The 13899-nt window shown below is 49.1% G+C and overlaps 1 protein-coding gene across 9 annotated transcripts in view; it reads left to right on the top strand.

Moving 5' to 3' along the window:
- The window catches only part of SLC8A3 (solute carrier family 8 member A3), a 153875-nt gene continuing 140324 nt past the window's right edge, over positions 349–13899 (top strand). For 2 of the 9 annotated variants that reach the window (XM_013989130.2, XM_013989125.2), the window contains exon 1: positions 1144–1489. The gene's annotated coding sequence lies outside the window, so the exon portion shown is untranslated. Of the gene's footprint in view, positions 561–906; positions 1490–1838; positions 2382–13899 lie in introns of those variants that run through there. The other 7 variants (XM_013989127.2, XM_021099412.1, XM_005656358.3 and 4 more) reach the window with 7 other exon arrangements.

Here is a 13899-nt window from a genome sequence, read left to right as displayed (position 1 = left end):
AGTAATTAGGGGCATCTGATTTAAGGCTGCATGTGTACACTTTGCATGAGCCAAGCCCCAAACCCTGGTTCTATTGCTGCATCAAAGGACCATCTCTCTTCTAGACTCCAGGCCTAGCATAAGCAGCAATTTGAGAGACAGCCCCCCTCTTATTTTTAGCCTTAAAAACCCCAAAGCCAACATACCAGCGCTCGCTCAAGCGCCTGTCACAAGCTGTTGTTTGATTTGGGTTGAGAAAATGACAGAGTTCTGCACCAAGAACAGAAGGAAAAAAAAAAAAAAAAAAGGAGGAGAAGAAGAAGAAGGGGTGGGGGGAAAGGAGTTTTATTTTCCCTCCAGTGCCTACCTCCATCCCCCCTCAACCCCTCCCCTAGGCCTGGGTGGACCCTGCCTGGGTAATCGTCCCCTGCTATATTTAAAAACCACAGATGTGTTTGGTGGAGACTTAATTTCGGAATTGCAGGCGGCGTCTCCTGAGGACAAGGGGAAAGCCGGTGCTGAGCGCCCTCCTGCCCGCCCTCCCCGCCGCTGCCCGGAGCTCTGGACGCCGCGGAATCCAGGTCAGGACGCTCCGCCGTCTCGGAACTGCCGCCGGTCGGGAGGCGCCGGGCACCGGGATCCAACGATTGGGTGGGTGGCTGTGGTCTAGGGGTTCCGTCCGCATTCGGTCCTGGGGGCTCTCTGGACGCGAGATACCGGCTCGGCTTCCCCGCTGTTGGTCGGGAAGCTCTCAGAAAATTACCCCCATCGGCGCGCGAGGATAAATATGCGCGGCTTGTCATTCCGTGCGGCTCTCTCCCTCCCAGCTGATAGGGTGACGTTGGGTTTGGAGGCTTGGAGATTGGCTTTTTGATTTGGCTTCTCGCTGCAGCTTAATGGGCAAAGCTCGCGGCTCGCCCAGAAACCATCCCCTCCGCGCGTCCCCTCCGCGCGCGGCGAGGCCGAGACGTCTCCCGCGGTGACGGCGTGAGAGGCGGAGGGCCGGCGCGCTCCCAGCCCCGGGAAAGCCCCGGCGACGCGACTGCAAGCCGGGGTCCCTCGGAGCCGCCAGGGCGCGCCGGGCTGCTAGCCTTGCTGCCCCTCCCGGCAGGGATCCCCTCGCCCCCCCGCCCTCGCTGCCGGCGGCCGGGACTCCGGGCCTCTCCAGGGCTTAGTCCCGAGCCCGCGACCCCGGTCTGGGTTTCCCGGGGGGTCTTCAGAGGTGTTCTTCCTGATCCTTGAATCCAAGGACCCTTCCCCAGACCCCCTGCTCTGCCCCAGCCCTCACGCTCCGGATGCGCTGCCCCGCAGCTCCCTGAAAGCTGCGAGCCCACGAGCCCGGCCGGCGGGCGGCGGCGGCGGACTGACATGCCCCGGACGCCGCTGCGGCCGGCGGGCAGCCCGCGGGGGCGATGAACCGCTGCGGCCGGTGAGGAGCCCGGCGGCGGGGGCATCGCGCATCTTCCTCACCCCCTCATTTGCCCACCGCGCTCGAGACTGAGAGGAAACGGTGAGTAATTGGGTGAGCCTCCAGCCCTTCCCCCTTAGCGGGCAGCCGAGGCCAGGGAGGCAGGGGTTGGGGGGTGGGTAGGGGTGTCCCCGTGAGGGTTCCTGCTTGTCAGTCATGGTGTTAATTAAGTTCTTTCTCAAGATCATTCATATGAACTATCTTCTTGTGGGTTTAGTGTCATAAGAGGTGGGGGGAGGGTGCCTTGGAAAGTGTACTCGGTTGCATACAGTGCCGGGAAGGGGGTGGGGGGCGGCCTTCTGGCAGCGTTAGTGGCTACGGGGTGGGGGAAACGGGGAGTTATCGCAGAAAGGAGGTGATTGAGCTTGTGTGTGCTGTCGGGTGTCTGGTTTGCTGGGTTACTGGCGGGTGCGCACTGGAGAGGCTGAGTGCCGTGTTGCGTGCTGGATGCATGTGTGCATGTGTGTGCTGGCTGTGCCAGGGCGTGTTGCGCTTCTGGGGCTGTGAGTGCCCGCCGGGTTTGGGGGCTAGGAGGGGAGCGCGTTACCTACTCGGCGCGCGCCTGCGTGTATACACGCACGCGCGCACCCCAACCTCGGGACTCCACCGCCGCGGGTCGGGAACCGCAGCCCCAGCGCACCCGCTGGCGGCAGCCAAGGGGGCGGGGAGAAGGAGGGTTTCTCCCATCCTGTGTTCTCCTCTCCTCGGTGTTCTGGGCGTTATGGGGCCAGGTGGAGAGAGGTGAAGTGTGTAACTACCTCCCCCCTACCACCACCACCCTGCCCACACACCACTCACCACCACCACCACCACCACCACCACCGCCACAGCCACAGGCCCTCATTCAGAGGAGCTAGCCTGCTCCCGCAGACCCTGCCTGACCTGCCCCAGGACCTGAGCCACTGGGAGAGATGAAGAAAGCGATTTGTTCCAGGTGTAAAAAGCTGTTTTTCTTCTTTATTCATAGTGTTTTATTTTTAACCGTGGAGGGTGTGTAGGGTAGGGGTGGGGGGCGGGGGCGGGGACGGTGGTTAAATAGAACAATCGCCTTTAATGCAGTGCCATAAATTTACCCGCTCCATGCCAGCCCGCCTGCCTGCCGCCTCTCTGTTTCTGTCTCTGTCTCTCTGTCTCTGTCTCTGGGTCTCTGTTTCCTGGTGATTGAAAAACAAACACTGAACGTTTGGTGGTTTGGCCTCCTGGGCAGAAAGGCTGAAGTTGGGGCTAGTTTATCAGAAAGGCAGGCTGCAGCTGGGAGCAAGGCTCCAAGCTCTTGGGTGGCAGAGAAACACCCCAAAGGGAGTTGTGGGTACGTGACAGGCAAACATCCGGCCTGCTGGTGGGGCACCGAAAGGGAAGCCTCTGGGCCTCGGGCGACCTGGTGACTCGCAGCCGTGTGTGATTAATCTTCTGCAGCTGTTGTGCCCCATCCACTTGAGCTGAGCTCTTGTTTACCTCGATTTTCAAATATAGCTGCTACACCCTGCTCTCCCTGACATAGGGGGATCAGCTCACTCCATATGGATGCCTAGCTTCCTGTGGGCCTGTCTTTGTGCCAGCCTTGCAGAATCCAAGTTTCGGAGGAACCTGCCCCTTCGTGCCTGGCAGCTCTCCATGTGAGAGTGGCTGATGGTGGCAGCTTGGGGTGATTAGGTATGGGGGCCCCAGTCCCTCACTGCAGCCCGCAATTCCTACCTGTATTTCTCTCCCCCCCCCGCAAGATCACTGCACAGCCTCCTTTTCCTTTAACTAAAACATAGAGATAAGGTTGAGGAGAAGCAGGTGGGACCTACAGAACTGAACTTGCTTGAAGTGGTTCTGGAACTTAAGGAAGATGGGAAGGCTGTTCACTCAGTCTCCTCCCCCTGGAATGCTTTATTGCTTTTGCAACACCCTAAACTCCAACTCCATCCTTGCCTAATGTGCTCCTATTCATCTTTCAGCTCTTAGTTCCTTGGTGACTTTCACAAAGAAGCCTTCCATACCTTCCCAGATGAGGCCAGACCCTTCCCAGATGAGGCCAGACCTCCTTATTCATACACTTCTAACTTGAACCTATTATTTTAAAGTACTTTAAAGATATGCACATTAAAATTATTTATGTGATTGAGTAATGCCAGTCATGCCTCTTGACAGTAAGCTGGGTGAAGGGAGGAAAGAAGGCTGTTGTTTATTCACAGTGTATCCCCAGGGCCTAGCACTGTGTCTGGCAGAAGGGGGGCACTCAGTCAATGCTGGTTGAATGAATGGACTTGGAGGAAAAGGTCCTTCTCCTCTCTGCTTCTGCTTCTCTGATGTCCACTTTGGCCTCTGTTGCACTGCATCCCAGAGAAAGAAGAATAGGATTATCAGACTGACTTTGTAAAAAAAAAAAAAAAAAAAAAAAAGTGCCATTCCCCTGGGCTTCTCCCTGGGCTAGGACCCCAAAACCAAAAGAGTGTCCCTCTTGCCCAAGCCCTGCCCTGTCCCTGTGCAAGGCGTTCCCTTGTACAGTCTCTGGTATAGTTGCTGGTATTGTCCGTGGGTAGTCATTGTGGGCATTGTTCCCCAGCCAGCGTGGTCCAGTCGCTGGCCACAATCTGGATTTGGGGGATGTGTCACACATCTTGGCTTTTCTTCAAGCTCCCGAGGTCCGATAAGAAAAGAGAATAACTTCCTTTGCGCTCAAGCCTGGTTGCTTTGCTCGGAAGTTCAAATGTTTGCTGCAGTTCAGGAATATGTTTGACTCCAAAAGAAAAAGGATTCATTTATTCATTCAGTTTTTTTATTCAATAAATATTCAACAACAACCTATTCTGCCAGGCATTTGCTGGGTATGAGGCAAATAAAATAGCCTGGTCCCTTTCCTCATAAATTCCAGAGGGGTAACCAACTAATGAATGGGCAATAACCAAATAAAGTGATACCTTGTGGTGGAGGATAAATCCCAAGTGCAATGGAAACGTATAGGAAGATCACATCACTGTAGGGGGTTAAGGAGAACTTCTAGGGACAGCGAATCCCAGAAAGCAAGGATGAGTAAGAGTTGGCTTTGGTGAAAGCAGAGAGGGGAGAAGCAGGAGAGAAAGTGCTATGAGTGAAGGAGTCAGTATACAAAAGACCTAAGGTGGATAAGAGCGCTTCCAAATGACTGAAGCCAGAGTGTAAAATTTGGGGAGCTGAGTTTGGAGAAGCTCTGGGGGCCAGATCTTGAAGAGTTTGTGCTCCATGCTAAGGATTTGCACTGAGTTTCTGGTGGGGGCTGAGGAAGGTTTTCAGTACTGGTCAGATTTGCAGTTTTGGGTAGTGTGTTGAGACTGGACTGTAGGGAGAGAGAGAGGCAGGGAATTAGGGGGTGGCTGTAGAAACCCGATTAGACCCCTGGCCTGGGAACTTCCATATGCCGTGGGAAGCGGCCCTCGAAAAGGCAAAAAGAAAAAAAAGAAAAAAGAAAAAAAAAGACACATTTCCCCGGCTAACTGAGCTGCCCAGCAAGGCGAACTCCAAAAGATCTGAGGTCTCTAGGGGGTGAGAAAAGTCCCAATTAGGAGCCTGAAAGGGTAAGAAGCTTTTAGATCGTTATTTATTTATTTATTTTTGTCTTTTGTCTTTTTAGAGGCGCCCCCCCACCCCCACCCCCCCGCCGCCACCATGTGGACATTCCCAGGATAGGGGTCTAATTGGAGCTACAGCTGCCGGCCTATGCCATAGCCACAGCAGCACTGGATCCGAGCCGCTTCTGCAACCTACACCACAGTTCAGGGCAACGCCAGATCCTTAACCCACTGAGCGAGGCCAGAGATGGAACCTGCAACCCCCTGGTTTCCAGTCGGATTTGTTTCCGCTGTGCCAGGATGGGAACTCCTAGATCCATATTTAGATCCATATTTAGACACATAAAACAAGACACCTAGATAAGAAGAATCCCACATGTTGGTATATGTATGTGTTTTAGAATAGGGAGAGGGAGTAAAGGCTAATTCCAGACTCAACCGTACTCAGGTGTGATACACAGGGTCACATCTACTAAGAAAACAGCTCTTGTTATGGGCCAGGTAGCTCATAACTACTTCACCTTTGGACTGATGTTTTCCTGGTTGTATAGAGGAACACTGGGTCATTGGGGAACTGTATCCGGAAGTGGGACTGGAAACTGTATTCCTGCCCTGGCTTCCACGTGGCAATTTCTAAATCACTTGAGGGGAAAGGACCTCCAAGTCACGCACAGCTTTGTTCATCCTAGAGGATGAAGCCAAACAGTGTGAACTTGGTCAACACTCTTGCTTTGCTCCCTAGATCTCCCAGCTGTGCTCCTCATCCTTGCTTGTTGCGAGTCTCACAGCAAAAAAAAAAAAAAAAAAAAAAAAAAAAAAAAAAAAGCTCTCCTTCGCCTTCTGCACCGTGTCTTTCCTGCCCTGCCTTCATCAATTTGGCCCTGGGTTCTCTCTTTTTCAGCATTTCATCCCCTCCCTTTAATTGCAAGCATGCGCAACAACCCCCCGCCTGACGAGAGCATCACTTGTTCAGTTCCTTCCCACCCCGGCATTTTCTCTTCCCATCTTGCTTTCCACAGACTCTTGATCTTTTAGAATCTCTCTCTGTCTCTGTTTCCTCCTCACTCACTCATTTGTTTAGTCCCTTGCTTTCTCACTTTTCTCTGCCTTCTACTCAACAATCACCCACCAAGGACTTCTCATTCCCCCCACATAACTTAATGCTGATACTGCTTCTCTCTTTCTCCACCCCCATCAGGTAGGACTGCCCATTAGCTCCTTGAAACTTCCCCTCTTGGCTTCATCACACTCAACTCTCCAGGCCCCATCAGTTCTCTTGGTGGTCCCCTTTTCACTTCCTCTCCAAGACCCTCTTCTCCCTTCTTTTCCCCCTTCTACCTCATCCCTCAGCGGTCTCCTTCAGGGGTTTGTGCTGCTACTCCAGTGTGGACAGTTCCAAGTCCAGGACTCTAGCTACCCAAGCCCGGTGGCTTGTTCCCAGCCACTTCTGGTCGCCCTGGCTCAAAGTGCCCAAGTTTACCTCCGACTCTGTCCCCTTGTTCTCTGAGTACAGTAGCCCTCCCTTACCCACGGTGTCACTTCCCGTGGTTTCAGTTACTCATGGTCAACCGTGGTCTGAAATAGTAAATGGAAAATTCCAGAAATATAAACAATTCATAAGTTTTGAACTGTGCACTGTTTTGAGTGATGGAATCTTGGGTGATCCCCGGCCATCCTGCCCCAGATGTGAACCATCCCTTTTCCAGCGTATCCCTTCCCTTTGGTTACTTTGTAGCCAGCTCTGTTATCAGATTGACTGTCTTGGAACTGCAGTGTCAGGTTCGAGTGACCCTTATTTTACTCACTAATGGCCCCCAGGCACAAGAATGGTGATGTTGGCAATTCACATCTGCCACAGAGAAGCCTAAAGTGCTTGCTTTAAGTGGAAAACTGAAAGTTCACTACTTAATAAGGAAAGAAAGATATGCGTGCTGATAAAGAGGGACTGTTGTATTGCTAAGAGATACAGTAAGAGTGAATCTCCTATCCATGAAATTGTGAAGAAAAAAGAAATCTGTGCTAGTTCTGCTGTCGCACCTCAGACTGCAAAAGTTACAGCCACTGTGAGTGATGAAGTGCTTTGTTAAGGTGGAAAAGGCATGAGATTTGTACAGTGAGAGAGAGCCAGTGAATGACCACATTTATTATACTTTATTATAGTGTATTGTAATAGTGTATTGTTATAATTGTTTTATTTTATTATTAGTTATTGTTTGTCTCAGTGTACTTAATTTGTAAATTTAACTATGTCATAATTATGTATATACAGGAAAAATCATAGTGTTTCTAGGGTTTGGTACTATCTGCAGTTTCACGCATTCACGGGGGGTCTTGGAAATTATCCTACTTGGATAAAGAGGGACTGTTGTATTGCTAATGTCTGTTAAGTCCATTCTTTTCTATTCCTCCTACCACTACCTAAGTACAGATTTGATAACCTCTTGCATAATAATAATAATTAGTATTATAGCAGCCAGCATTTGTGTGTTCACAACAGACTCAGCTGCTCCACTACAAAGCGCCTGAGGCTGGTTTTACCATCAGTCTTTACCACACTTGTATGAAGTAGTTACCACTACTATGATACTATTAAAAAATAGCTTTCTAACATCTCCCCAATTTCATTCTCCCCCTCCTTCAATTCATTTTGGCGACTGTTAATGAGAGTCCCCTCCTAAAACACCATTCTAGGCTTGTCCTTTTCCTACACAAAAACCCTTGAAGGGCCTCCCATTTTTTGCAGCAGTCCAACTCCTGGTAGGTATTCAAGGCCCTCCCCGACCTGGTTCACCACTCCCCACTGCTGGCCTCACTTTTTACAGTTCCCATGTAGGCACCTAAGCAAACTTGTCCTTTCTTCTTCTGGCCCTTTCTTCACGGTTTACCTTTCACTAAGAATCCCACCTGTTCTTTGGGAGTTCCTGTTGTGGCTCAGCTGGTTACAAACCCAATTTGTATACACAAAGACACAGGTTCAATCCCTGGCCCCACTCAGTGGTTTAAGGATCTGGTGTTGCTGTGAGCTGTGGTGTAGGTCTCAGATGCAGATTGATCCCGAGTTGCTATGGCTGTAAGCTGGCAGCTACAGCTCTGACTTGACTCCTAGCTCAGGAACTCCCATATGCCACAGGTGTGGCAGTAAAAAAATTAAATAAAATAAAGAATCCTAACTGTTCCTCAGTGTTTGGTTCAACTACCTCATCTTTCTTTCTTTCTTTCTCTCTCTTTCTTTCTTTCTTTTTTTCTTTCTTTCTTTGGTCTTTTTAGGACTGCACCCCACAGCATATGGAGGTTCCCAGGCCAGGGGTCTAATTGGAGCTATTGCTGCTGGCCACAGCCACAGCCACACAGGATCCAAGCCGCTTCTGCAACCTACACCTTAACCTGTTCAGCAAGGCCAGGGATCAACCCTCGTCCTCATGGATGCTAGTTGGATTTGTTTCTGCTGAGCCATGACGGGAACTCTTACCTCCTCTTACTGATGTGAAGGCTTCGGGGAGACACAGTCTCTTATTTTGAATTTTGATAACACAGCATCTGTTTTTCATGATGCTCTTCTACTTATTGAAATGCACATTTATTTATTTACTTCTGTCTGTGTATCCATATTTAGATCCACATACACTATAGAACAAGACACCTAGATAAGAAGAATCACATGTGTTTGTATATTTTTTATAATGTGGAGAGAAAATAAAGGCTAAACTTCTAGAATCAGGTGTATTCAGATGTGGTAATATTGGGTCATATCTACAAGAAAGTTCTTTTTCTCTCTCTCACTCTTATTGCATGATGCCTGAAATACAGTGGGTGTTCAATGAAAAGTAGAGAAGTGAATAAATGAATAACCTACCTTGCTTTCGAGGCGGGTGAAACAAGGTCAAGAAAGGAAGTCTACCATTTATTATAAAAGAAGCCAGTGGTGAAATTAAAAATCAGACCAGGAGTAGGCAACAGGTATCACAGAAGATGCACCAAACTGATGGTAAGAACACGGTATTTTAGTTATTATCACTTCTGACAACTTTAGGCAAGGCCCACTTCTGCTCTCTGGGCCTCTCATTCCTTATTCTTAAAGAAGAAGTTACGTTGGATGTATTGATTTTTAAGCTACTCCTTGACCTGACAATTCTATATTCTGTGGGTCTCGTTCCACAGCCTATATAGATTGCCTCCTACTAAGAATATTTTTCCTGCTGACCGCATCTTTTATTTCAGAAACTTCCAGCTGCCATTTGAAGCCCCCAGTATGTCTATTTTCACACTGGGTCTCTAGAGGTCAATGGAGCAGTCAACCCAACTACCTGGATATCAGGTCTACAAGGCATCCTGAGCCGGTTGAGGGCCCTGGTGGCCTGAAGTTAGCACTGCTGTGTGGAGGCACTTCCCACTGCAACACTCTGGGGCGTTCTCAGAATGACCAGTAGGTTCGGTCTCCAAATGCTCCAGCCAGTTCTGTCTCAATTTCTGTACTTCTGCTTTTCCATCCAGGAACCATGTATTTGGAGACTCTCATGTTGAGAGTCTGCGTGGAACCCCTCTACCCAGTGGCTCTGCAGAGGCTCTGTCCACCCCCTACCATACCACTGTACACTCGCCCCTAGAAGACAGGAAGGATCAGCCTGAGTCTGCGCCTTGCAGCCTCTCAGAAGGAACTAATGGCAGAGGTGGGGGATGGCAACTTCCAAGAGGAATCATTAGAGGAGGGAGGAGAGAACAAAACTGTCAAGACAGCAGCTGGACCTGCTGTGAATCTGGGAATCTTGGGTGCCTGCTCCTAGCTCCCTGTTGTGAAAGGAGGGCCTGCACCCCCCCTGGAGATGATGGTACACGGGGATCCCCCTGCCGGGTCTCAGGAAGAGAGCTTCGAGGGCTTCCCTGAGGCCATTTGTTCTTTGTTCTGGCAATGGTATGCTTTCCTTCCATATTTTAACATAGAAAAATTGAGAGATATTTAATGGCATTACAATAAATCAAGCTCCTGGGAGGAAAAGGTCCCTAAAGGCAGCCAATCACCAGCTTCCCCTTCATGGGTAGGCAACAGGGCAGAGGGAGGTCAGCCTTCTCTCTGTGGATAACTCCAAAGATAGAGCTCAGGTGGTTTTCTCTGGGGAATAGGGAAGGGAGGGGAATTGGGAATGGGCCCCTCCCCAACCCTGATTTCCTTTCAGGGCAGGGGGTGTTGTCTCTTGGTCTTTCCTTGACATGACACTTTTTCAGGCCTGGCCGAAGGCTTGGTTCTGGCTCCATCGTTTCTTGGCATGGAAACTTGAGGCAGTTACGTGAGCTTCAGTTTCTTCATCAGTATGAACATCCTCACAAGGATTAAATGAGATCATGTGAATGAGAAAGCCTTTGTCGACTGTGGGTACCTAGTGTTACTTGATATTTGTTGAGTGAATAGTGCACGGTAAGTGTTGATTGTCGTTAGACCACACACGATGGAGGAAGAGTAAGGTGCCCATGAGAGGGTTAAGGTGGAGAGAAGGAAATGTGTTTAGAAACAGCCTCATAAGAGCCATCTAAATGCTGTGTGGGTCTCTCGGTGCTTTCAAATTAACAAAACTGCTTGTTCCTTGAGGTCCTTGGCTTTAAAACCATTTCTCTCTCTACTCCTGCCCATCCACCTCTCTTCCCAGGAAACTTGACATCTCCCCTCACAGGTGCACTTTTCCAAAAACACTACTCCTGCAGAGCGAGCACTGATCTCCTCAACAGATACTGATACTCTCCCTGCCAGGCTCCTGAAGAGGCTCAGAATACGGTGGTGAACAAAAAGAGCAACTTTTCTGCTCCGCGGGGGTTTATATTCTATGATAAACCAGTGAACAGACAGGAAAACAATGATTTCAGCAAGTGACATGTGCTCCAAAAAAAAGGAAAAGTCATGTGACAGAGTGCTGGGGGAGGGGTAGGACCATATTTAAGTAAGACGAGGGAGGAAAGCCACTGTGAAGGCCGCATCTGAGACCTGAGTGAGGTCAAATGGTGAGCCATGGAGATCTTTAGGGGAGGGGTGTTCCCAGCAGAGGGACAGTACAGGCCAAGATCCTGGGGCAGTGCTTGCTTGGTGTGTTCTAGAAACTTCAGGAAACTCCACCCGAGCTGGAGGAGAGGGTGGAGGCAGCAGGACAAAGTAGTGGAGGTTGAGGGCAGTAAGTTAGAAGTCAGCAGGGGGTGGGGCTTTCTGCAGGAAGAGAAGGTTCCAAAGAATGGCATGATCTCTCTGACTGACATTTTAAAAAGACATGGTAGCTGTTTTCTGGAGTGTAAACTGTAAGAGATGTGGCAAGATTGGCAGCTTTGCGGTCGTCTGGGTGAGAGATATGATATTGAACCTCCAGTAGCTAGAAATGAGTGTGACGCACATTTGGCACCCAATAAACTCGAGAACACATCCAGGCAGACATGATCTTCACAGAAGCTACAGCTGTGATGGGCGCAGAGGAAGGCTTGACATACACCTTTTCAGGAATCAATGAGCATATTCAGGCTTTCTTGATTCTCACCCTAGGATTTGAGCTCATCTCAACATTTGGGATCTTTTAAAATACGTTTTACCTTTCTACCGGCAGTATTTTGGAGGGGCAGTGCATTTTGTCAGTTCATTTTCTTCAACGTGAAACTGCATTCTCTTTTAAAGTAAACATGAGAGATCTGGCTCCACCACCTCCGGGATGGATAGCCCCAGTGTTCATAACTCCCCAAACCCTTGGCTCACATTTAGATCCCGATCTTGTGTACTTTTCAGACCTGCCTCATCACTGAGTCTCCTGAACTTATCACTGTCTGGGCTGTTGAGCCAACAAATGGTTATTACCTTGACTAGACTGAGAAGCATTCCAGGGCCTTGGTGGACCCCCAGGGCTTTCCTGCTCTCTTCCTGGAGAGCCCAAAATGTTCACTGGCCTTCTTTGTCTTACCGTCACAAGACGTCCCTAAAGCCAAATCGGTATCTAAGTTCGATAGTTATGTGTTGATTTCTTCAGCTTCCATTTCTTCAGGCCTGGAGATCCTGAATCAGAGGAAACCTTGCAGGACCAGTGGGATGAAGAAGGTGCCTAGTGTGGTTTGGTCCTGCCTATGCCTCTTCTTCTCTCATTCAGCATCATCTGCTTTCACTTGCTCCCCAACATGTACTGACTCTGCTTTTGTAAAAGCTCTCACGCCTCTGCTTCCTCTCAGCAGGCCTGCTCTCATTGCCTGTGTTCGGGTTCTGGGCACATCTTCTACCCGATCTTCCCACTGCCAGTCTTGCCCTGCTTTCATCCGTTTGTCCAGTTTCCATGTTGTCGTCAGTCTAGGTCTCTATCTACCCAGAGGAAAAATAAGGATTTTGTCCCTCCTGTGTTGAAAGAACTCTCAGTTGTTCCTTATTGCCCCCAAGGTAATGCTGCAATTCCTTGGCTGGGACAGACTCTTCCTCACTTATTTCTGCAGCTTCTCTCAAGGGCCCTGTCCTTTGGAGACCCTGCCCACCCTTCTTTAAACAGACTCTGTTCGTTGAGGCTGATGTGTTCTTTCTCTTACCTTCAAATGAGGTGCTCTGGCTTCAGCCCAGTTAATGCCTGTCCCTTCTTCAATCCCTAGATCTAAAGTTGCCTGGTCTGGGGAGTTCCGGTTGTGACTCAGCGGGTGACGAAGCTGACTAGTATCCATGAGAATGCGGGTTTGATGCCTGGCCTCGTTCAGTGGGTTAAAGATCCAGCGTTGCTGTGAGCTGTAGGTTGCAGACTGGGCTCAGATCCTGCATCTGTGGCCTAGGCTGGCAGATGCAGCTCCAATTTGACCCCTAGCCTGGGGACCTTCATATGCCTCGGCCGCAGCCCTAAAAAGCAAAAATATATAAATAAATAAAGTCACCAGGTCTATGAAGCTGGCTCTGATGGTCCTAGGCAGTATTTGCCTTATACTCTCTTGGTATATTGCACATGCTTCCAAATCTGGATTTGTTTTGTTATAATTATTTGGTTTGAGCCACTGTTCTTCAGTGAAGTGTGTGCTCCTCAGTAGGGGGGATTACATTTTATTTATATTATTCAAATTTGAAAAACCTTGCTCACAGCATCCCTGACAGATGGGAGGCTCCATTTGAACACTGCCAAGAGCAGGAGAAATCACTGACTATTATGCCTTCTATTTTTGTATGTTTATTCATGTATCTGTTCATTCAATTGAGTATATACTGAGCTCCCACACTATGCCAGGCACTGATATAGACACTGGGGATGTAGAAATACCAAACAGATAAAAACTTCCACCCTCTAGGAACTTTTATTCTAATTTTTTTAAGTGTGCACCCCCGCCCCAACAATGAATCAGGTGTGAAGCAAAGTAACCTTCTCACCCAAATCCAGTGTAAGTTGACCTGTGCCACCTAGATGGGGTTTCCTCCAAGTGCACATATGTACAAATGAATGGACAGATCACCTAACAAGGAAAGATGCTGTGAGGAAAAGCATGGGCATGTGCACATAAGCTATCATCATGAAGGGAAAAATACCCATAAACACGTTTTGCTGAAAATGGATGAAGAGCATCACTTACCTATGTAGCTAAGGGAGCTCTGGATCTTTTTTGTTTCTTTAGTAAAAGCATAAATTAAGCCGACAGCAGATTTAGGGATAGACAAAAGGAAAATCTACTTATATGGGTAAGGAATTGATGCTGACACTTCTTGGCAAGGTATGAAAGTAAGTAAGAGTCCAGGAGGGTGGGATGTTTGTCCAGGGTATAGAAGGGCTTTGTGCTTCCCAGTTATGGGTCAACTCATGATACACTAAGAGTCCTCTTGGTCCAAAGAAAATCGCTAATGGTTGAAATCCCTAAGATGCAAATGTCTTAGTCAAGCTGTGGTCCTTTTCTTCTCTCCCAGGATTCTCAAACCTTGGCTGTTCCTCAAAATCAACTAAGGAATTT

Source organism: Sus scrofa, chromosome 7 (assembly GCF_000003025.6).
Source record: "Sus scrofa isolate TJ Tabasco breed Duroc chromosome 7, Sscrofa11.1, whole genome shotgun sequence".
Lineage (NCBI taxonomy): Eukaryota > Metazoa > Chordata > Mammalia > Artiodactyla > Suidae > Sus > Sus scrofa.
Note: the sequence above shows the minus strand (reverse complement) of the source record. Positions and strands in the feature narration are given on the sequence as shown.